Consider the following 24364-nt stretch of genomic DNA (forward strand, 5'->3'; position numbering starts at 1 on the left):
TCCACAATATCTGAAACATTTTCTATGGTTGATTTCTATGTACATAAATTCTCTGTGTTGTGTTGAGCTTGATTTGTTTAGCAAATTAGCCCCAGAGAGTGAACAAGGAATGCAGAATCACACTAAAAGCTGAAGACTGTGTCACTAGGTGCAGCTCTATTGTCTCTCAGAGCAGGAATGCCAAGGCTGCTGATGTGAAGTATGAATGTATCTTTCCGCAGAGGGAGGTGAAAATGTGGAATTCGTTCCTGGAAGCAGTGGTTGAAGCAAAAACCATCAATGTACTTAAGAGAAAACTTGATGCATAAATGAGGAAGAAGGAAATACACAGGTATAGGAAAGAGTAATAGGAGAGGTGGGAGCTTGTGTGGAGTATAAACACTGCACTGGACTAATTGGGCCAAAATGCCTGTTTCCGTGTTGCATCACATTACGTAACTCTATCTGACTACTGATTGCATATCCACCTATAAATACAAAATAAGTCATATCTTGTGTAGGCGCACTCTTCTCTTGGCTAATACAGATAGAGAAACACATCAGCCATCGGGCACAGATGCGGTTCTTTCTTTACTCCCCACTTCCTTGAACCACAAGCCCAGTGAGGAGAATCTAGTCTTGCAAGATAAATTTTGTATGCAAACGCAACAGCTAATTTGCATACAGAAATGTCACGAAAACAGATTGGCTGATACTTTAGTGCAGTCCTGGAAGAGTGCTGCATTGTCAGAGATGTCAGCCTTCAGAAGTCCCATCTGCCTGTTCTTTAGGCAGACATTACGAATCCTATGACATGATTTGAAAAGAGAAACATGTTTCTCACAGATAACTCAGTGACTCACTTCCGGGTTATTTGTGGGGACTTGCTATATTCAAAATGGCTTCTGTATTTGCCCACAAATACAGACTCACTACACTTGCTAGAAATTGCTTTTGAAATGCTTGGAGGTTTCAATGGTATATCGAATTGAAGGATTATTATATCTATTATTCACATGCCTCCTGATCCACAGTAACTGTGCTAACTGTAATTTGGCGAGTCTGTAATTTTTTATGACCTGTTAGTTTCCATCAACTCAAAGATAGAAATAAATTGTTTTATTAACTCTAAATTCCGAGATTCACCAGAGATATCCAACTGCTGCACAACTGGGCATATTTTAAATGAACTAGAACTGAAGAATTTCAACTTTGGTAACCTATCCATTTCTGGCAGTCAGGCTATACAGAAGTTTCAATTCCCTTCAATTTTTAAGCAAATCACAATACAATTTAAGAGGGAAATGAAACGATTAGCTACACTTTAATTTTTCTTGAGTTGTGACTGATATTGCCTTGCCTTAATCATAAAGTTATTGTAAGGTTTCAAAAGACGAGTTGTTCTGTGCGATAAATGTCTCTGTTGGTTGGTAATTTTTTTCTCTTTTGTGGAAGGATTTGCAATTATAATAAGATGTTTCATCTGTCATTTGTAAAGTTGTATTGAATATATTAATACCATTGCATAAACCCAGCTCCATGTCTCAGCCTTTTGTAATATTATGTGCTTAGTATACTGTATTAAAATGAATTATTCTCAGCAGTAAAAACTTGAAGGGGATCTTGCTGGTAATTAATTTGGCATATCAATATGCAAAATAAATGAAACTATAAAACCCTGTCTCTTTGCAAAAAACAATACAAATATATTTGCTACAAATCCAGTCATTACATTTTACAATTAATTATGTAAAATGCTTTGAGACTTCCCGATGATGTATAAATCATCATATAAAATGCAAGGATTATCATAATAATTAGGATTTTAAAAAGAGAGCATGAGGTCTTTCATGGATTTTCACCTAAAATTGTGAGCTTTTTGTTCTTTGTTAACCACTCTGAGACATTTCCCTCCTGAAAAGAGAAGAATGCAGTGGTTAAAATTATAAAGATTTTGGAAGATTTAGATACAAGTAACTTGTCTCTTGTGGACCATAAAACCATTTAAAAGGAATTTGGATAAATATTTGAATTGGAACAATATACAAGGATATAAGGAAAGAGAAGGGATTGGAGTCATGAGCAGCAGTGCAGAAGCTGGAACCAGCATAACATTGATAGGTTGAATGGCTTCCTTGTGTACCATAATTTTGGTGTTTCTAGGTAACAAAATAACATTACTACATTAACAATCCAGCCCAATTGTTGCTCATTGGAGAACAAATTGAAAAAGAAATGGATGGCTAAATTTATAGCATCTGCTGCAGAGCAACACTGAGGCAACCAAAGTGCTGGATTGTGAATCGTGCCTTTTAAGCAGGCTCTTGATGAGTCAACAACTAAGTCAAATTCAACAAAGTTTTGCCAGTCTTGCCCCCATATCCTTGAAGTGCTTCAGATTATCACTTTGATAGGAATAGATTAATTTCCCCGTCAGCAAATAGCAGCCATGATTTTATGGTAAACACTATTAGATTTCTTTGAACAAAAGAATGTTTGAAACTGATGTTGCCACTTCCTTCATAGCACAGCAGCACAGGTAGATTCCTGAACTAGTACTACATTACAGTACATAAAAGTAAACATTCAGCAATATTTAAAAATCTGAATCAGTCAAATTGACAGCAAGGAATTTATATGACGTGAACCATAAAACTGTCACAAGATTATGACAACAAAATAAATAGCAACATAAAGAACGTCAGTTGAAATTTTAAATTTACAACATGCTGATAAACGGAGCAAGGTGCTGCTTCAGAGGAAGAAGGAAAGAAACAAGAATGTGGCATGAGACAGTCTTCCACGGTAAATCTTGAACAATTCTTTTCATTGGTCCAGTTGGCGGGTTACACAATCACTGCACTTATCACATTATGTCCTGTAAGGGACTTTGAGACATCCTCCCAACATGAATGGTGCTATATCAACTATAAAGATCATTATTAACTGGTAACCTGCCAAGCCTCAGCATTCTACTAAGGTGCATTCAATCTCACTGCAATCCTGCATTCCTCGGAATTGGGAATCATCTGCACAATCTGGCTCAACTGAATACTGCAAGTTCATACAAAAAGATGCATATTATAGCCAAACCCACATCTCACCCCAGTTGTGGAATACATGCCCAAAGGAGGATCAGGTTAGAAAACATTTGTTAGTGAGCACCAAAGAGGCTGATGCAGAGAAAGGAGGAACAAGCCAGATAGCTTTTCAGTGAAAGCTGAGGTCAAATTAACTTCAATCGATTCACTTTAACCTACAGGAATGAGTCCAGCAATTGACACAAGAGTCAAGAAGATAGAATAACTTGCATTTATATGGAGCCTTCATGCAGAGTAGTGTCCCTGGGCACTTAACAATGGTGCGTAGTTTGATGCAGAGCAAGTGAGAAAGGGAAGGTGACTATTAGTATGGTTGAAAATGAAAGTCTCCAGATGTGATCTGAAGATGGGTAAAGGGGAGGCAAGGCAGAGGGATTGAGGCAGGGAGTTCCAGAGGTTCAGAGCATCATGGCTGAAAGCATGGCTGTCATTAGTGGAGCAGAGAGGACGAGGGATGTGCAGAAGGTCTTAGCCAGCTGAGCAGTGGGCGGATTGGAAAGGTAGGAAGGTGCTAGGGTATGAAGTGATTTGTAGATGATCAATCTTGAAATTGATCCGTTCTGTGACAGAGAGCCAGTGGAGCCTGGTATGAACTGGGGGATAGGGTGAGAGACCTATTCCATACCTTATGCATGGAATAAGCACTTCAGTTCATCTTTTTCCATCAGAAATTAGATGTGTAGTGCATGTTAAATGAGCAATAGTCAACTTAGAAGATCATGATGATTAATTGTTTCATCCAGGATACCAACTTGGCATAAAAAGTGCAATGTTATAATAAGATGAGTCAGTATGAATCACACTGGAACTTCACTGCTGAAACTATCTTGAGTAATTGATCATTCACTTGTAACAAGAGGGAACTACACAGACTGAATCTTCTAACCAAAGCGACTTTGAGAAACTGAATGAATGGTAAATTTAGATTTATCACCACCCCGCATGAAGGGCGCTATGTAAATGCAAGTTGTTGTTGTTATTTGTATAATAATAATACTCGTATTTGATATAGTACCTTATCACGTCTTTGAGACTTCTCAAAGCGCTTCACAGAATATACTGTAAAGGGAATTGACTTTATATTTTGTGGGCGAAACGCGGCAGCCAGCAGTATCCCACAGCCGTGGATTGAGCTACCAAATTATTAATTTTTGTTTGTTTTTGAAGGGCTTATTACCCACAGAAAAGTGATCCACCAATCGACTAACAACCAGGTTCCTAATTACTGCTAGTTAAACAGGCATGTGGGTGGAGTGAGGAAACTTGCCTAGCATTTTGTATGAACTTGCAGCATTCAGTTGAGCCAGTGGACAGAAGCATTGGACACCAGTAGATTGACATTTCTCCTAGTCTTAGCCCTGAAAGCATTGCCTGAAATTTTAAGATTGTGCAGAGTTTTAGAAAATCTTGACTTGAGCCCTAACTTGAAGGCAGTGGTTTTAAGACCATGATAGATTTCAAGGATAATCTCAGCCCTGAATATAGGATTAAGAAAAATATTTCCACCATCGAGAAGACTGAGCTCAGCTAAGAAGTTTCCCACAAGGAGAAGTGGAGGAATCAGAGGATGACACAGAGTGAGCACATAGACTTCCCAGGGTATGGTTACAAACCAGCACTGGCACAAAATCTGATCATCTGCCTATAATATGACTGGAGGACTGGTACATGGAATGCTCTTCTCTTTGACCGAGCCTTCAGCTCCCCTCTCGACTCTCTTCCCCCTCCTCGCTCCCTCCCTTCCCTCCCCTCACCCTGACCATTTCCCCCCTCCTCGCTCCCTCCCTTCCCTCCCCTCACCCTGACCATTTCCCCCCTGCTCGGGTCATGACCCAACTGTGCAGCGCCTTGGGACGTCCTCCTGACGTGAAAGGCGCTTTATAAATGGAATCTTGTTGTTGTTGTTGCATAACACCTGAAAAAAGCCCATAAAATAAGGATTGAGTGAACAATTTGTTTTAGGGTAAATGCCTGATTGTTTTCCCATATACTTATCAGAAACCGCAGTTAAATTAGGGAAAAGATTGTTTCGGGGAATTGTCTTCAGGTATTCAGGTATTCACAAAATCAGAAACTCAGTACTTACAATTCAAACCTCCTTAGACCACTGGGATCATGGATATAGGACTTTACCGTAATCTGTTTACATCTGAGACTGATATCTTAGATTATCAAACAGATTAGACGTGTTTTCAGTATTAGACCATGAGGGATTGAGTGAGTGCTATAGAGTCTCCCCTTGAGACGATGATAGGAGTTACTGGAAATTGTAGTGAGTGTGTATTTTGTAGGCAAACACTGCAGCCTTTTTACACACAGCTTTCTCTCACCACAGCCTGAATTGAATGATCAATTTTGTCTGGGGGATTGCTAGCCAGGACCCTGGGAGAAACTCCTTTCTCTTGTTGAATAGTGCTATAAGATATTTAATGTCCGTCTGAACCAGCAGATCTCTGTGTTTGACGTATCAGCTGAAGGTTGTCACCTCCGACGATGTAGCATTCCACCAGCATTAGAATGTCAGCATTGACCTTAAACTCAAAGTCCCCTGAAATGGGGATTGAACCCACAACCTTCTGACACAGAGGCGAGGGCGCTACTAAATGAGCCAGGCTGACACTATCAATTGAATTATTCTACCACTGCACCTGCATATGGCTACACTGGGTTGACTGAATTGAAAGTTTTAAAAAATTAGGAATAGAAAACAATCTGCTTACCTTTGTTGCTATGACTACATGGAGTAATATCAAGAAAGAGTCATTTTCACAGTACTGCAAACAAGAATACTTAGTCCAAAGGGAATCGTATTCAAAATAGTGCCATGTAGTGAAGCCTGCACATATATTTGTCACCGAACATTTTTTTAAAAATAATCAATTCAACAGAGCGAATACAAATCCAGAATTCCAGGAAATTAATTGGAAGTAAGACAAAATTCAGGTCTGAGCTTGTCTCTGCACTCAGCTCCAGCACTGATTCATCTTTGCTTTCCAACTCTCTGCTTTGGTAATGGATCTGACAAAACAGTTCAGTGACATGGATTGTGTTCTTCTTCCTGCTTGCTTTATATCAAATGATTAGAATCTTTGTTTATACTTCAGAAAAAAAACTGCAATCTTTATCCCCCCAATTCTGTGATGGTAGGTGGTAATTTTTATTCTTTACCTCTCCTTGGTGGGCTGGACACCATGACCCATCCTCCTACAGCTCCCTCACTCGTACTGCTATCAATTCTATGCTTTTCATTGGCAGAGGTTTTATAGCTGTTATAATTCTTTGCCTGCATCCATGTCTGACAGCTGTAATGTTGACTCACCACTGTGTCTACTCAGAATCTTGTGTTAACATACAAGTTGTTTCAATGACCTGCACCATGCCAAAAATGTTTTGACTACAGATTTGTTGTCCTAGATTCTTTTTGTAACTAAAATGGTGTCAATTTTCAATTTAAACCACAATTACAGGAGGAAGCAGTCAGAATATAAGCTGGTCTGATATTTGGATGCAACATCAGCTTCAAACGTGGCGCAAAATATTGCAATACTGTTCACTATTCTCCTCTTGCCCATGCATTTCCCAGCCCGAAACCCACAAGATTCACTGCTTTTCCCAGGTCGGACCCAATCTCCCTAGCATAACACCCTTATGTTTGCTAACTTAGGGAGCAGTCGAAATTTGTGTTAATATACAGGAGCCAATCTACCTCACAAACAGCATTTGCATGTCTTCACCCTGACAATTCCAGCACAACTATCACCAATTGGCAACGGCATTACTGTTGCTTACAAATAAATACTGGAGCCAGCTGGCTACTCCTCAGTTACGCAGCAAGCTAACTCGCCAGCACTGAAGATGTAGTTCGCGTAACTTACCAAAAGATCGCCCAAATTAACAGTAACAGTTAGCATGAGAACAAAAACAGTTCAGGTGGTGTACAGAAAGCAATGTGTATCTTATAGACACTCTGGACTCTGTTTCTATCTTATCACCAGTGAAATCTCATCACACTGAATCTGTTATGAGAAATCGCATGTTTGTTGGCAGAATTTGCAAATTTACTGTAACATTAAGACTCTGTGGCGAACTGTGCTGTTGGCTGGGTGTGTCTTTTAATAGGAATTTACATCATACAATATTATAAAAAATTCTGGAGGACATTTCAAAGCGCTTGACTGGGCATCCGATCCAGGGGTGCGTACTCATGAGATTGAGGGATAGATAACCAAAAGCAAGGTCAAAGAGATATGTTTTGAGAAGTGACTATTAAATATAACATCAACAACAAAAAGTTACATTTATACAGTGTTCTCTATTCAGGGTTGTGTTCAGTTAATACTAAACTACAAAAAATGGATGTTTGCTTTTGTTCACACTGTTACCTCTTTGTCTTTCCATATTTTCTTTTTTTGTAACCTCAATGTCTGTGCTCCTAGCACAGGAAACAAAACAACCAGAGATACAGTGAAGTTCCTGCTAAATTCAAGCCATTGTCCAAACTATATAGGTATCAATCCTATGTTGTAAAATCAATAATATCCTTTGGATTTATGTAGAAATACTTTTAAGTTTCAAATTATATTAACCCCACCCCCCAAAAAAATCCACAAATGAGCTAGTGGACTCTTATGGAGAATTATCAGGAATTGTGGTATCTATGAGACTCCGTCTTCAGGTGAAACTTGAAGGGGTCATGAAATAAGAAAAAAATAAAAGGTAGCATGGTCCAAATGCTGATTTCATCCCATTTCGTGTTTGGAATATAAAAATGAAACATTTAATAAAACTGCTTTATTTTGCTACTCCTGCCAGCCCATCAATTTCAATGGAACTACACTTGAGGGAAGGGAATTAATGGTGTTTAATTTTTAGCTTATACAGCCTAGTTTTGTTTTGGTGATCTCTGAGTGAGGTTAAGTAGCTGTGAGGAGAGGGGAAACTCAGGTTCTGAGAAAGTAAACAAGTAACTGCTGCGAAAGATCTTTTACGAAAAGATCTATTTTGTGCATGACCATTCTGTGCCACATTTAAAGGAGCTCTGTCAGCACGAAAAAGAGTTTGGCACTAACGTGTATCGAACAATATCAGTTTGGCGCACACAGCATAACTCTGATGTATGGCTTTTCTGTTTCTCCTTTTTTCCAAACAGACGCAACTTTGTGAAAAGTTTTCCATGAAGACAGCAACCACAATTTGTGCTTAGAGTGTTATTCATGTAAGGGAGAACATCTCAAAGGGCTTTATAAATCTGGACTGGGAGCCTGAGTTGGGTAATCCTTTTAATGACAATTGGGATAATAACATTTTTTAAAACTTCAATAAACATTCCAGCAAATAAAAAAATTGAGGATTAAATACAACAATACAAAAAATATGCGTGGAATATTCTTTGGAACGCAGCTTTGCTTTGCATTCTATCTTTAAATCCTACTGTAAGACTTATCTCCTCGACCACTTCTACGGTCACCTTCTCCTCTTGTTTGTCCAACCCTGGCACTGTACCATCCCCCCAATGAAGGGTTTATCTTCCTTGAAGGGGTGGTAAGTGGGGTCACCTTGGAGCTGAAATGGTTGAACTGACTCCAAGGTGACATGCCTGGCAATGGAATATCGGATTCGAGCCTGCCCTCTGTGGTGGTCTCGGTAATGCAATTCCTGAGCCAGGCGGGTCTGCAGTATTTCAGGGCACTGCTGATGTCAGCACCTGGCTCATCGACAGGACCTGAAAGGGCAGAACAGTCACTTGGGGCAGGGAATCATCCCACTCAGCTCCTGTTAACGCTGCAAGCCAAAGGCCTAACGGCTAGGATTGTCCAAGCTGGACAAGCAGTGGGAAAGCAGGACGAATTCCATTCCAACAATCTATCTCTGGAATTTCTAGGTGTAGATGGGACGCATGGAATGTATAGCTTGGTTTGGATACTCTTAAGTATGGTGATGGGTTTGCATGTGTCAAACAACCGGCTGACCAAAAAAAAAACTGTACAGTGCTGAGACGTTATTATCTTATCTTAAGGGACCTATATAAATGCAAGTTGTTTTTGCTGTTATTCCATCACATTGATAAAACATTAGGGAAGCTAGTCTGAAGAGGAAAAATGACCATGTTTAGAGGAGTTCAAAATAATAAATGTCAAGAAAATAAGGAGTTCATCTACAGGTGTATAGAAAGGTATGTTGGTAAACAACTTGTGCAGCTTTGGTGCATTATCACCTCTACCTCAGTAACCATTGAAATGCAATCAAATCAGAAGATCACAAAATTGGTTCTGGTGAAGAAGGTAATTTGGCCCATCTGATCTCATCCCTCTGGAATACCCACCCTACAGTCCTCCCATCACAGGATCAAGATTTTTTTTTAAGTGAGTTCAGTGCACTGACTTCAACCACCCTTCCTGGTAACCTGTCCAGTTGTCAATTATTCTCTGGGGAAAAAAATTTATCCTTAGTGTCTGTGCTGAAAATGCACCTTTCATCTGTGAACCTATGTCTTCCTGTTTTCCTGTCTTGATACTTCTTAAGGTATTTTTATGGGTTTACTTTTTGAATCTGGTTTAAATGGAAATTTGTTTTAATGGGTGCAGTAATGATATGAGTGACACAAAGATGATCTTGTAACACTGGAATATGTGAAAGTACGATTCATGCAGCCTAATACAATGAATGAAGCATGCTGTAAAATTAATTATGCTATCAGTGTAAACGATCGTCGCCAATAAGCTGAATTGAATTGAGTGGCAGATATAATATCAGTGTGAGATGAGTGCCAAAGAGACATTTGACTCTGTCAATCCTTTATTCCATTTGCCCCTATTGGAACCCTCCAGTGAATTAATAGCACTTTAGCAGCATATATGGCTGTCATTCTCTTCAGTGGCTGCATGAACTAATTGAAAAGATGAACTGACAATCTGTAAGGACTATGAGCAAGCATTAAAACAGACAATGTCTCCTGTTTCAAGCATGTGTTAAACCCAGTTTTAAGCATCTATAGTAAAAGCAAAGTGATTTGACAATATCCAGGAAAAGTAGGCAGGGGGTGAGATTTAAAGTACTGAATGCAAGCACGATCTACAGCTATGTATAAAGAAACCATCCTGTAAAACTGCCCATGTCAAAAACAACAGAACATTAGAGTCCAACAGCTGACAATACAAAGCTGTTTGCTACTTGTTCAATATTATTATTGTTCTAGGATTCCTTATTATAAACAAGCAGTGAAAAGTTTGCTACTCATGACTATTGGTGCCTAAAAAAAACAGCCATCTGTAAAAACAGAATTCTGATTGATTGGATTTTTGACCCTCAAAACTCCAAGGACAAACTTTTTTTTAACTGATTAAACATCAGCACAAATCCAATGTATACACTGGGGTCTCCAAGCTTTGGCTTTACCAATCTGTACCTAATATGCTTCAGTACTCCAGGAAAGAGTGACATTCTATTCCACATACTGCAAAATTTCTATGCTTATTTGGAACCCACAATTTGTTTGGGATACTCTTAAGCATGATGATGGGTTTCTCCATTCCCCACATATTAGATACTAGGCTGAGCCTAAACAAACCTTCATGGAGAATAGGCAAACAGCATTGGCACACCAATCTCTCACAAACAGCCATGTAGTGAATGACCAATTGTATTAAGAGGAATGATAGCCAGGACACAGGGAGAAAGAAACTCCCTTCTATTTTCAACTGGTGCCATTGGATCTTTAACATCCATCTGAACAGGCAGATGAGACCTCAGTTTAACTTCTCACCCAACGAATGCCCCCTCAAACAATGCAGAGCGCCTCCAACACTGAAATGGAGTGTCAGTCTAGATTGTGAGTTTTAATTCCTGAAGTAGTATTTGAACTCACAACCCTGTGACTCAAAAGTCAAAAATGTTAGCAGCTGAGCCAGTTTTAATAAGTATGGAATATATATGCCATGGGAGAAAATAACTCCACAAATCATGTAAATAGTTTCTAAATTAAAAGACAGACAAAATCTAAATTAATGATTTAATGAAACAATGAGAACAAATAAGAGGCTCATATTTATCTTGAACGTTGTTATTAGGCACATTTGCAGGAGTATCCCGGAAACAACATTGAGTCAAATTAATTTGAATTCTTAGCCTATTTCAATATTTCATCGGAAAGTTCTACATACAATTAAGAAAACATGACCCTCTAAATGAGCGGTCTCAGACTAACACAATATGACCCTCCATCATCAATAGAACACAAAACAATAATAAATTGGTCATTTTCAATCCATGTTTGTGAGATATTGCTGTGCGCAATTGGCTGCCGCGTTTCGCCCACAAATATACGGTCAATTCACTTTACAACATATTCTGTGAAGCGCTTTGAGACATCTAGAAGATGTGAAAAGCGCTATATCAAATACAAGAATTATTATTATTATTTATATATGCAAATTTGCACAATATAGACATACATCTTTTAATCTGATATTAACAGTTAAATCATTCAACAATATTAAAAATGTACATAGAAAAGAATAACTCACCTTAAATACCAAGTGAAATGACTGGTAGTTTGTGAAAACAGCACATCTGAAGTTCACCAATAATTTTATCTCTCCTCTTTGAACAAACCAGACCCATTGCCTCAAATGCTACCGACTTTGATGAGAAGCAGTTGTGCTCTCTTCAAGGATCATTCTGTTAAACTGACTCTATTGTTCTGACTGTTATTGTTTCTGGTAATGCTTTAAACCATGTGTACATGTGGCTTGTTACTGTACATGTGAACTGTTTAATAAAGTGGACTTTGTTCCAGTGTAAAGAGATTTGCATAAACGCCGTTGAAAGCATCAATGCTAAAGCATGACTTTTCACTGCAGTCTGTTAGCTAAAGAGCTTGTGGATGGAGTCATGTAAAAACTTTAATCCCACTCAGCACTATACTTTAGCACCATTGAAAGCCATGCTATCTGCCCACATGCATCTTCAATGTTAGATTTATTGGAAAGGGACACTTACAAAGACGTCAGAAGAAGATACAATCATTGAGCCACAGAGTAAGTAACTAACCCAGAACTAATCCTTAGATTAGGGTAGCAAATGCATGTAAATAATAATAATAATCCTTGCATTTGATACAGCGCTTTTCACGTCTTCTCGACGTCTCAAAGCGCTTCACAGAATAGGCTGTAAAGTGAATTGACTGTATATTTGTGGGCGAAATGCGGCAGCCAATTGCGCACAGCAGTGCCCCACAAACAGTCATAGATTGAAAATGACCAATTTATTATTGTTTGTTTTGGAGGGATTATTATTGATGTGACTGATGTCATGATGTGAATGGCCAATTCTATCGGATTGGTTTGTCGTCAGGACTCTGGGCTAAACTCTCTTCTCTTTTCCAACAGTGCCACAAAAACTATCTTGAGATGATTAGACTTGTTTTTTTTAGATAACTTGCTAGAATAAAATTATTGAAGTACATGATAAAGCATTTGAATCTGATTCCAAACCCATTATTTCATCTGTGAAAAATTGCCTACAGTTGGACGAGCCAGATAAAAGTCATGAAATAAATAGGTTTTTCACAACTTGCATTGCTACTAAAGTGTAACATTTTCTGCAATTGATAAAAAATAGAATGTGTGACTATTACATCTTATTACTATATCCTTCCCCCAATGTTATTCCATATTTTGCTTACACTGAACCAAACTGGCAAATTTAGACCATTGAAGACAAAATAGGCTTCCAATTCCATACAGACATTCCCCACTTCTAACACCTCTGCCAGATTCCAACCACCTGGAACAAGTTCAGCATGACACACTTCACCTTCATCACAAGGTTCAACAGAGATTGGCTCAGATACAAGCACAACACATACTGTAGGTGAGGTTGGGGGTGTGGGGGTGGCACAAACCCCAAGTCATGTGCATGAGTTGGAAGATTGGGAGGAAGTTGATGCTAAGGGAGACAATGGACAGCAAGAGATATGTGGAGAATGGAGGTGTAAAGTATTTAAGATGTGCATCCTCACTTTTACAGATTCTCAAACAATCAGAAATCATCTGAACATGTGGGGATAAATATCAATGCACCAGCGTGTTAGATGAGTGACAGTCCAGGTTTTGTATAGGAGACTGGTACAAAAATGCATAATGTAAACAAACACACAATTTTAAACGCACTTTTTTAAACAAAGTGTCAATGAGAACAAGTAGGGTAGAGTCAGGAAGCTATCAAGCTTTAATATTGACCATGCAATTGTTGGCAAAATAATGTCTGTCTGTGAAGCAACGGTGGAGTGAATAGCAATATGAAATGACAGCTCCTCCTATTCCTAAAAACCCACACTACAGGGGGTGAAATAGTTAGAGTCTATATTTACTGTAAACAATTGCTAAAAAAAGAGGAATGTGATTAAAAATTGTGCTTTTTTTTTAGATTGAATGGTTTTGAACCAGTCTGCCGTACAAAATCAGGACGATTATATGTCTCACGCAGTGATGATTCGATTTTTGTTCTTTTGTTGCTAACCACAGGATCAGTGCATCATTTTCTAAATATAAGGTCTCAGCTCATTCATTTCTCTCAGGATCTTCTTCTGCATGGAGTTTTAACAACCAATTTGCCACCATATATGCTTGGAATATGGGTGAATTTTAGACTTGAAGGATTTGTATGTGCATGATAAGGACCTTTCAAAGGATGTAATAATTTATTAACCTATTGATCTTAAAAAGACTATAGCAACACCCTGTTAGAAATAGAAATTGTCATAGCACAAGCAAAATGATTGGAAGATAATGCTACGCCGGGAACTGAAGCCTAGAAATTACCAAGAGACATCAACTTCAGGCATACATACTCCTCTCTATTACCTTATACCTCAAAAAGATGGCATTGCTTTGTCAGTATGTTGAGGCTGCAGAATTTCAAAATCTTCTAGTATCAAGTCTAAGACAATATGCCTTTCAGCAAACTTCAGTCATCTCAGAAATTCCATCTAGATTCTTTGAAGAAATTCTTTCCGAGGTCTGTAAATAAATCAGAGAGCTAATTTTCAGAGGCGCAGCTGTCATTCTTTGTGACGAGATTCATTTTAAATGCTTTCAAGTCTATGACAAGGTTGGAATGTGCAAAACTGTATTTTAGGTTAGCTTAACACTTGCACTACTGATTCCTCAGGGGATTTCCTTTATCAGTTTGATGTTATAACTTATTTTTATTCTTCCCTGTGTCGGTCACCAAGAATTGTTCTTTATATTGGAAGCACATGAAACAATTATGTAAGTTGCATTTTGTTGTTCGCATGGGACCTCATTACCATGTACCACTCATCAGACTTCTTTTTATCACCCTCTCAAAATGCAACATTTTGGTACAATTGCAAAGAGCCTTGAGATCTTTCAACATCATAAGCGCAATATCAAATACAAGGATATTATTATTATAGCTCATGCTCTTTTATTTGTCAAGGTTTTTAAGAAGGGATTGATTCTCTAGTTGATTGCCTATTTAACCAGAATACATTATTTTGCATACATCTTACAAACAATCTGATTGTATTCCTTCAATGACCCAGTTTTTAAAGTTGCTGTCTGGACTGCAGTTGAGCTATACAGACTCAGATGATCTTAGGTTCATTCCTCAAAATGTACTGAATTAGCCAATCTCATCTAAGAAAGCTTTAAGGATCCAGAACTGGTTTCATTGCTCTGGACTGAGTGTGTGGCCACACATTTTTAAGACCAGGATAGGGCTTAGCTCTGATTGCTTAATATTCCTTCCAATTGATATGATGCTTTTTAATCTGGGAGAACATCTCAAAACACCACAGGATTTATTTTGTGTATTTTATAGATGAACACAGGCTACAAAATAGTAGTAACTCATATATGAAGAATGGCCACTTGGGCGAGGAACCAAGTATTGTCTGAACCATAGTGTCAGTCAGTGCATTTAAGAGAGCAGTGGAGAATGCTGCACTGGGGAAAGAAATCATGAGAACGATATGAGATTTCTTGTGTATCCGGACGGGTGGAATGATTCAATGAATTGGTTTGAAGTAAGAAATTGGACCAGGGTAGTAGCAGTTTTGAGAAGCTATGTTTTCGTAAAACACCAACACTATTTTTAGAATTACATCCATTAAAACCACTGACATACACTAACCTGTTGCTAAGCTCCCTTCAAGCAGAGTCAGCTTCACAGCAGACACGTCTATTTGCCAAGCTCCCTCAAATGAGGACCTGGATTAAGCAGCTGATGCTGAGGAAGCCTGGTACATCGCATTGAACTTGGACCTCAAGAACATTACAGTGGCTGGCAAGTCACAAGCTGTCCTGTAAAGATCTCTCCACCACACTGAAGACAGATGTCTGCCAGATACCTGATGAGGAAAGTCTGAGACTTCTGGTGGCAGCTGCTGGAAGGCATTACCTCGAGTCCACGTTCATGAACATGTAATCGTACATCCAAGGCTTGGAGTCCACCTTGATTGGTTTGCAGAGAGATAAGCAGATGCTGCTCAAGCTCTGCACCTCCAATTGGTAGAATCATTGCCCAATCGGAAGGGATATGTCCAAACTGTGGGGAGGTAGACAGTGGCCATGCTCTCACACGTTTCATGCTGAGCTGTGTTGTCTACCCGGAAACTCACAGGGAGTTCCTGCTATCTGTCATCCACCTAGTGAGGGCTCAAAAGCATGGCTGTCATATCAAATGACCAACTGGTGGATATCCTCCTAGAAATGGGAAGTAAGTGGGGTCTTCTTCAAGCTGAACTGGCTCCAAGGTGACATGCCTGGCAATGGAATATCGGAATCGAGCCTGCCCTCTGTGGCGGTCTTGGTAATGCAGTTCCTGAGCCAGGCGGGTCTGTAGAATTCCAAGGCACTGTTGCTGATAGCACAGCCAGCCTGGCTCATTGGCAGGACTTTGAAGTCCAAACCAGTCATTGGGGGATTCTTCATACTCAGCTCCCGTTAACCCTGCAAGCCAAAGCCCTAACGGGTAGGGTGGTCTTAGTTGGACAAGAAGCAGGAAAGCTTGCCAGAGATTGCTATGAATGGTAAGCTATGCAGTGTTAGCTGATTAGACTCCAGCAGTACTCCAAATGCATACTCTCGGGTACCCAAGCTTTGGCTCTCTCCATCCTGTGGTTAGCACTCTCCAGAATTAGGTATGCAAGATGTCCCTCTAGGGAGAGGATGCATATTCCATTCCGATAAATATTTAGAATTTCCATGTATAGATGGGATGCATTGTTTGGATACTGGTTGCTTTGGATACTGTTAAGCCATGGTGATGCATTTCCACATGTGTCAGGCCCAAAAATATCCATTAAAAGCAAATATTATTTGATAGTTATCACCCATCCAGCAGTTTAAAATTGCACTTGGAACCAATTTATACAATTGCACCTCTCTGATCCTTATTGACAAAACAAAAACAAAATCCTGGCCAATGTTTGACATAAAAGGTGTCCATTATCCTGGGTAATAAAATTCTATGTAAATATATTAATCCTATGCAATGATCCATTGTTTGAATTTGTAAAGCATATTTTCAAAATTAAGAAAGAACACACACCATTTTCCACTTATTTACAAAGGAACCATTGATTTCCACATCTGTGGTGAACGAGTTAAATATACAACATAAATTCATAAAAAATTCAGTGTCTGAATCACTGCAAGATATCAGAGCTTTGTGTGTTTGTGTGTGTGTGTGGGGGGGGGGGATGAAGAGGGAGGTCATTAGCTCTGTTTAGTGCCATTTTGCCTGCGGTATATTTCAGATCCATCCACTTTCACTCCAGACACCCTGTTTTTAGTAGTCTGGATGTATTTATTAAGTGAGATTTGAACCATGCGCTTGTGTGTGGCTGTGACTGAGACAGGGACAGCTACTAACTGAAACCTACTAACTCATCTCAGGTGGTGTTAAGGGTACAACAAATGACCTCTTGCCCTTGCATACTGTACTAAGATTGGGAGAGAAAATAATTAGGCAAAGTTTCTTCAACTGGTCACTATCAGTGACCAGTTGAAGAAGGAGTCCTGTAGCTCAGTGGTTAGAGCACTCGCTTTGCAAGTGAGAGACCTGAGTTCAATTCCAGGCAGGGCGAAACCTTGGGCAAGTTTCCTTACTCCACACGCCTAATAATAATCCCTCCAAAACCAAAAACAATAATAAATTGGTCATTTTCAATCTACGACTGTTTGTGGGACATTGCTGTGCGCAATTGGCTGCCGCGTTCGCCCACAAATATACAGTCAATTCACTTTATAGTGTGTTCTGTGAAGCGCTTTGGGACGTCCTCCCGACGTGAAAAGCGCTATATCAAATGCAAGGATTATTATTATTATTATTATCCAGTGACTACTGCTGGAAAGTGCAAGTGTGTGAATATTGAAGGTGAGGAACTGATGAGCTTCACTGCTTCATGTTACCCCCAATGTTTCAATAGCCAGTCAGCACTCACTATTCTGGCTCACGCATGAACCATTTCCACTTGGGCAAATACCAGAAGGTTACAGCCAGCCTTTGATTTGTTCCTCAACATCAGTTAACGTCTTAAGACGGGGCCGGGAGAAATTTAAAGAGAATTAAACATTCTCATTTGATGAACTGATAGGCACAGCTAAACAGAATTCTAAATTTGTTGAGGCACATGTTATTTTACTGTTTTTACTTTGAAGTTCGTAAAAGTTGCACCGGGAAAGGATTTTATTCGCTCTCACATAAACAAATTGTTTAATCAGCGGCCAACTTTCATGAGATGAGTTCAACATCCTTGTTCTCACCTTTAAATCCCTGCACGGTTTTGCCCTATCCTACCTCTGCCACTTCCTCAAACAATACCAACACACCAAGCACCAGCCTTCTTCATGTTCATGTTCTATGCTCCACAATCGGTGACTGGGCTTTCAGCCTATCTTTTCACATTCTCTAGAAGTCCATCTTGGATTCCTCCCTCCCTCCCTCACCTCATTCAAGACCTACCTCTTTGACTGCGCTTTCGGTCTTCTTTCCCCTCCCCACCCTGTTGGCTCAGGTGCCAAGTCAGGAACTGTCTTTTCCCTACAGATTGCTCGGTGTTATCTTCCAGGTTGGGCAACCTGGTGGATAATACAATAAATGCCCTACTACTTCTCCCCCCTCTATGCCACCTCTATCCCCTGCAGTCTCCATGCCTGTGGGCTGACCATGCCTCACTAACCGCCTCCTTCAAGTCTCGGCATTCGCATCTTGGCTGCCGCCCCCGACCCGAGCATATTTTCCGTAAAAATGCTCCCGACCCTGCAACTCTCCCGCTCTGTCCTCCTCTCTCTCCGTCCTCCTCACCTCCTATCCCCACTTGACTGTCCCACAACCTCCCTCTGCTCCAGCCTGGGAATCATCGGTCGGGCTCACCGTAGCACTCTGTCGTTGGCTGTCCAGCAGCAGCCACACTGACCTGCCCCATTCCCCACTATCACCGCAAGCTCCGCCAGACCCAGACCCCAGGGGTTAACCTCTCCTCCCTCATCCACATTCCCACCCTCCCTGCCTCGAGACCAAAATCGAGTGGATCCATTCAGCCGCCTCCCTTTCCTTTCCAAGGACCTTGAAAGAGTTGTTGCTTCCCACAGCATGGAAACAGCCCTGGTCAAGGTAACAAATGACATTCTGTCCATCTTTGACCAGGGCTCCCTCTTTCTCCTCGTCCTTCTTGACCTCTCTGCTGCCTTTGACACTGTGGACCGATCTATCCTCCTGCACCACCTCGCCTCTCACCTCAACCTTCAAGGTTCTGTCCTTGAATGGTTCAGATCCTATCTCTCATACTGGCTCCAATTTGTTTCCAAAAATGGCTTCTCCTCCAGCCCCCACACCATCTCATGTGTTGTTCCTAAGGGCTCTGTCCTCGGTCTTCTCCCCTTCAACCTCTTGGTGACATCATCCGCAGACATGGGTCAACTTCCACATGTACATGAATGACACCCAACTCACTCTCTCTACCTCCACCCTCAACTCCAGGACCACTGATGTCATGACAGACTGCTTGTTAGACATCCAGTCCCGGATGAGAGCTAACTTTCTACATTTGAATGTCAGCAAGACCGAGGCTCTCCTGATTGGCTTGGGCCAGAGCCTCCGCACCTCAGGCACTGGCAGCATCAGCATCCACGGATGCACACTCCACCTCACTGAGCCAGTCCGGAACCTGGGAGTATTGTTCAACACTCAACTTTCCTTTCTCCCCCACATCCATGCCATGACCCACTCTGCCTTCTCCCACCTCAGCAGCATTGCCTGACTCTGCCATTGCCTTACCCCTCAGGCCACCGAAACCCTCATACATATCTTTGTTACATCCAGGCTCAACTATGCCAACTCCCTGCTTATCAGCCTTCCTAACTCTTCCCTCCACAAGCTACAAATCATCCAGAACTCTGCAGCTCATGTCCTCTCCCACACCAGGCTCTGTGACCCCATCACACCCACCATTGCCCGGCTCCATTGGCACCCCATCCCTCAGAGAATTGAGTTCAAAATCCTCATTCTCAAGTTCAAGCCCTCCATGGCCTTGCACCCATCTACCTCTCCAAACTGCTAACCCCTTATCAACCTGTCTGCTCGCTCCGCTCCACCTGCTCTATGTCCCCCGCCTGGCCCTCCCCACCATCGGCGGTCAAGCCTTTTTCCTCTCTGCCCCCACCCTCTGGAACTCCATCCCATTCCTTTGCCTCGCTCCCTCCCTTGCCTTCTACAAGACACGCCTCAAATTTCTCCCTCCAACACTCTCTGCCCTCCACCCTCCCTGATCCCAACACCCCACTCCCTGCTCGGGTCCTAATCGGATCAGCGCCTTGGGATGTCCTCCCAATGTGAAAGGTGCTTTACAAATGTAACTTTTGTATTGTTAAGTGCCTTGGGATGTCCCCCAAAGTGAAAAAAAGGTGTATAATGCTTTGAGACATTTCAACGATGTGCTAAGGCGCTATATCAAATGCCAGAATTACTACACAAATGCAAATTTGTATGATTCAATAACTAAACGCTGTGAAGGAAATCAGACCATCTCCACGTAGTGCTTCCCACGGCCTCTCACATTGATTGATTCAAGTTCACTCCCTTTTTTAAATATAAAATAATTTAAAACAATGCACTTTAATATGAATTCCCTTGAGAATTGAGTGCCTCAATTCTGAGAATCAAAAATGAAACAAAAGTGGGACATGTCAATCAGCATCTGAAAGAGACGGACAGGTTAACCTTTCAATTCTGACGTAAGCCTATTTTTCTCTTTTGCTGATTGACGTACTATGCATTTCCACTTTGTGTTTTTAGTAAGAATGTTTCTGGTTGTTTTTGTTTCACTGGTATAATACAAACTAGGTAATTTTGCAGCTCGGGTGCATTGAAGCCAAACAACATATTATTAACCCTTCAAAAGCTGCAAACATGTTCAGTATTTCAGATGCAGCCAAGTCTCAGATATTAGTGAGTTTACTCGTTTTAGGACTTGTCGAGTCCTGTAGCTTAGTGGTTAGAGCACATGCCTCTCTCAAGCGAGAGACCTGGGTTCGATTCCCAGAAGAGCAAAACCTTGGGCTAGTTTCCTTACTCCACACGCCAATAATAATCCCTCAAGAAAAAAAGCAATAATAAATTGGTCACTTCAATCCACAGCTGTTTGTGGAACACTGCTCTGCGCTGCGTTTCGCCCACAAATATACAGTCAATTCGCTTTACAGTTTATTCTGTGATGTGCTTTGAGACGTCTAGAAGATGTGAAAAGCGCTTTATCAAATGCAAAGATTATTATTATTATTTGTGGCCCTGTTTAGTGTGTTAGGAGCAAAAGTTACATCTGTAATTGACTTGGGGTATATCTGTGACTACATCCTTGATAATCATCAATCTTTTACATTTTCACTGCCTTGAAAACGCCTGTCAGCCCAGCTTTAATAATAATAATAATAAAGTAATAATTCATGCATTTGAGACAGCATCTCAAAAATCTCAAAAAGGATGACAGCATCCTGGCCAACAATCCCCAAACCCTCCAATAAATTGGCTGTTGCATTTGCCTACAAATACAGCCTCTATACTTCACAGTAAAATCCTGTGAACTGTGAGATGTCTCAACAACGTGATGAGGCATTATATCAAACGCAAGAATTATTATTATTATTAGCATCATTAACTCTTTCAGCCTGAACAGGAGGAACAGGCTCAGTTTCCAAAGGGTGGCACCGCTGATATTGCAGTGCACTCCCAGGACTGTATTGGAGTGTCAAGACTAGACTATGAGCTCATTGTGTGGAATCCACACCCTTCAAACTCAGAGGGGAGCGTGCTACCAACTGCGACAGGCTGACCAAAAACAGTAATCCATTGAAGATTAATCTTAAAACGTAAACATTTCTTCCACTTTCCATAAAAGAGAAAATATGAAAGGCAAAAAAACTGACCTTAAAACTAGAAGAGAAAGTTAGAATAGATATAATCTTGCAAATGGAATTCTAAAGGGTAAATAGAAGCAAAACATTGATGTCTGGGAGAGCACAAGCTTTTAAATACTTACATTTTAGTTAACATTCTATTGTTTGCATTCATATTAGTGTTCATTCACATTTTTATCATAGCTGAAGAAATAACAATCATGTGTGAGCATGAATCACATTAGCAGAATAAATCATAAGACTGAACTAACTGTTTATCTTTTGGTGCAGTAGGGGGTGCTCTGGGGTTGGATTTAAGGATTTTCAATAGGACAAACAAAAGGGAAATTCATTCTACATCTAACACACAATGCAAATGACTTGACAGGACTTGATGGCAGTTGATGACAATAATAGGAAATTGTTTCATTCCCAGCATTGACATGCTTATCATAGAAAGAATGCCAAATAAATCCTATCAAAATATCCTAACTTTAGCTGATGAATGTATGTCTAATACCCACCTTTATTTTTAACGTTAGCGAGGACACAACAATTGTGTTGATTGTTCACTACCAATACAAATCAAGCCGCGATGAAACAACGACAAGCAGGCTACTGCTCGTGACTGTGACCACAAGCACAGATGCACAGAGTTCTGCTTTTTTCATTAGTTAATTTTATTTTGTCCATTTTATAACTTTGACATGTTTAGATGTGAATGTGAAACAATCCCTTTACATGGCACCAAAAACACTGGAGGATGACTGGTAAATATTTCCTGTGACATGTTTACATAACCACAAATTCACTTCACCACAAATGCCCTGTGATACATTAAATAATATTGCCAACTGGGCTTCAATGTCTCTAACTGCCTTCAGTTGGCTAGTCTTATCACAACAACACCTTTAATTTATGCAGCGCACTTCACGTAGGATAAAGCTTCCCAAAGATGGAATCTTGGATGCTGAGCAAGAGAGGAGGGATAGGGAAGGTAACAGGAAGTGTGGGCAAATTTTTTAGTTGGGTTTTAAAAAAGATACAGATGGAGGTGGGTGAGATGGATGGTAGAGGGAATGAGTTGCACAAAGTATAAAACTGAGCAAAAAATATATGAAATTCAGTGGAGGGGATAGGGAAGAAAGAAAGAGTTACCCAAGAAAAAAGAAACATGATCCTTGAAAATATGATATTTCCAAACTGGAAGTTGTGACTTTTTACTTGCTGGATGTGTCTCGGCCAAGAAAAAGTTTTAAAAGTTTAAAAAAAGGTTGGGAACCAAAACGCTGGTCACAAAACTGACCTTTATTTCCAAATATCCCCTGCCAATTATTTAAAGCAACAATTTTCTGGTTGCGAATATAGAATTTTCAATCACATGGTTGCTATTGAATGTATTCGGGAAGCAAATGGCACTGGATGTGGAAACCATCTTATGGGTATAGTGTCCCTGGGAAATTAATCTGTACTGTTACAGTAGGACTACAGTTGAAAATTGATTTGATTGTCAATCAAAACCCATCTCTTGAACGTTCTTGGGCAGTCCATTCAATTTTTAATAACTGAGTCTCTTTAATAACATTAAAATATTAACCAACCTGAAAATTGTAGAAAACTGCAAACAATATTTTACACTAAAAAGTTTGAAGAATTAAAATAGGAAATATCAGCGCTTTGGGACGTCCTCCCGACATGATACGAATCTAATTTGTCGTTGCTGTTAAAATCCATCACGACACACTGCTCAGCACTCTGTAATTTTCAGAGGCTTGTGATATGTCCCTATCACTGTACCTGGATTCAGCTATCTATCTGTAACTATTTTGGTGACAGGCTGATAACAGCCACAATTTTTCTGTATAGTGAGCATTGATGAATGCGATGACACATGAGGTGTCGAGAGACAGGAATTACTGTACATATATCCTGCAAACAAGAATGGCAAATGATTGACATCCACTGCCCAACTGTGACAAAGATTACATGTAAGGAACACATAAATATGATTGCTGGTACATATTAATTTTAGATACAAAATGTTTGGCCTGCAATGCTCTTCTGAAATCATTGTGAACCTCCTCTTCTCTGCCTTGCAATAACTATCTTATTCTCATTGATACGTGTAAGCATATTTTGTGATATTTTTGTCATTAAAATGTGATACATATGAATTAAAAAGTCATTCCTATTTTCAGATGTTTTGAGTTAAAGCTTTCAATGGCTATATCATTATTTGTTTACACTTCATATGAGCCTTGCTCCGAGCTAACTATGAAGGTGGTATTTCTGATGTCCTTAACAAAGCAAAAGAGATAATTTAATTGTCATCAAAACTGCAATAAATAGCTATCACATATTGCAACAGCATCATATTGGCAAACTGGCTCTTGATATCTAGACTAAACAGGCAGAGCAGAAACAGACAGAGAAAACTTTAAGAAGCTTACCAATATTTTGATTGACAAGTCTGGCTACATCAAGCTGCAGTGACGTGCCCTGGACCTGGAAATGGAATGTCCATTGTACATCTAGTTGCTCGAATTGCGCTTTCATTTAGAAGCTGGAGGGAAAAAAATAACACTTGATGTTTCGTCTGCAACTGTCACTGGATCACAAATACTTTAAGGTCATTATTTCTACAACAAATCGGGCAGCACAGATTTTGAATGGAAATAAACAAGTGTGAAGACCATTAATAAGAAATGTCAGGAAGAATTGATTGAATCCCAAACATCCTTCAGCAAAAATTACCCCATAAATGGTTTCTAATTCAACAGTGAAGATTAGTCTTTCAGCTGCTGGAGTCACAATGACATTGCATAGCATTTGCTGGATACAGTATCATGTTTAATTCCTTTGTTT

The 24364-nt window shown here is 40.0% G+C and overlaps 1 protein-coding gene across 1 annotated transcript in view; it reads right to left on the reverse strand.

The window, feature by feature from the left end:
- LOC103178918 (muscarinic acetylcholine receptor M3) overlaps positions 1–23989 on the reverse strand; it is a 71548-nt gene extending 47559 nt beyond the window's left edge. The window contains exon 1 of the mRNA XM_007893907.2: positions 23950–23989. The gene's annotated coding sequence lies outside the window, so the exon portion shown is untranslated. The remainder of the gene's footprint in view (positions 1–23949) is intronic.
- Positions 23990–24364: the final 375 nt, after the last annotated feature.

The sequence above is a fragment of the Callorhinchus milii genome, unplaced genomic scaffold, assembly GCF_018977255.1.
Source record: "Callorhinchus milii isolate IMCB2004 unplaced genomic scaffold, IMCB_Cmil_1.0 Scaffold3, whole genome shotgun sequence".
NCBI classification, from domain to species: Eukaryota; Metazoa; Chordata; class Chondrichthyes; order Chimaeriformes; family Callorhinchidae; genus Callorhinchus; species Callorhinchus milii.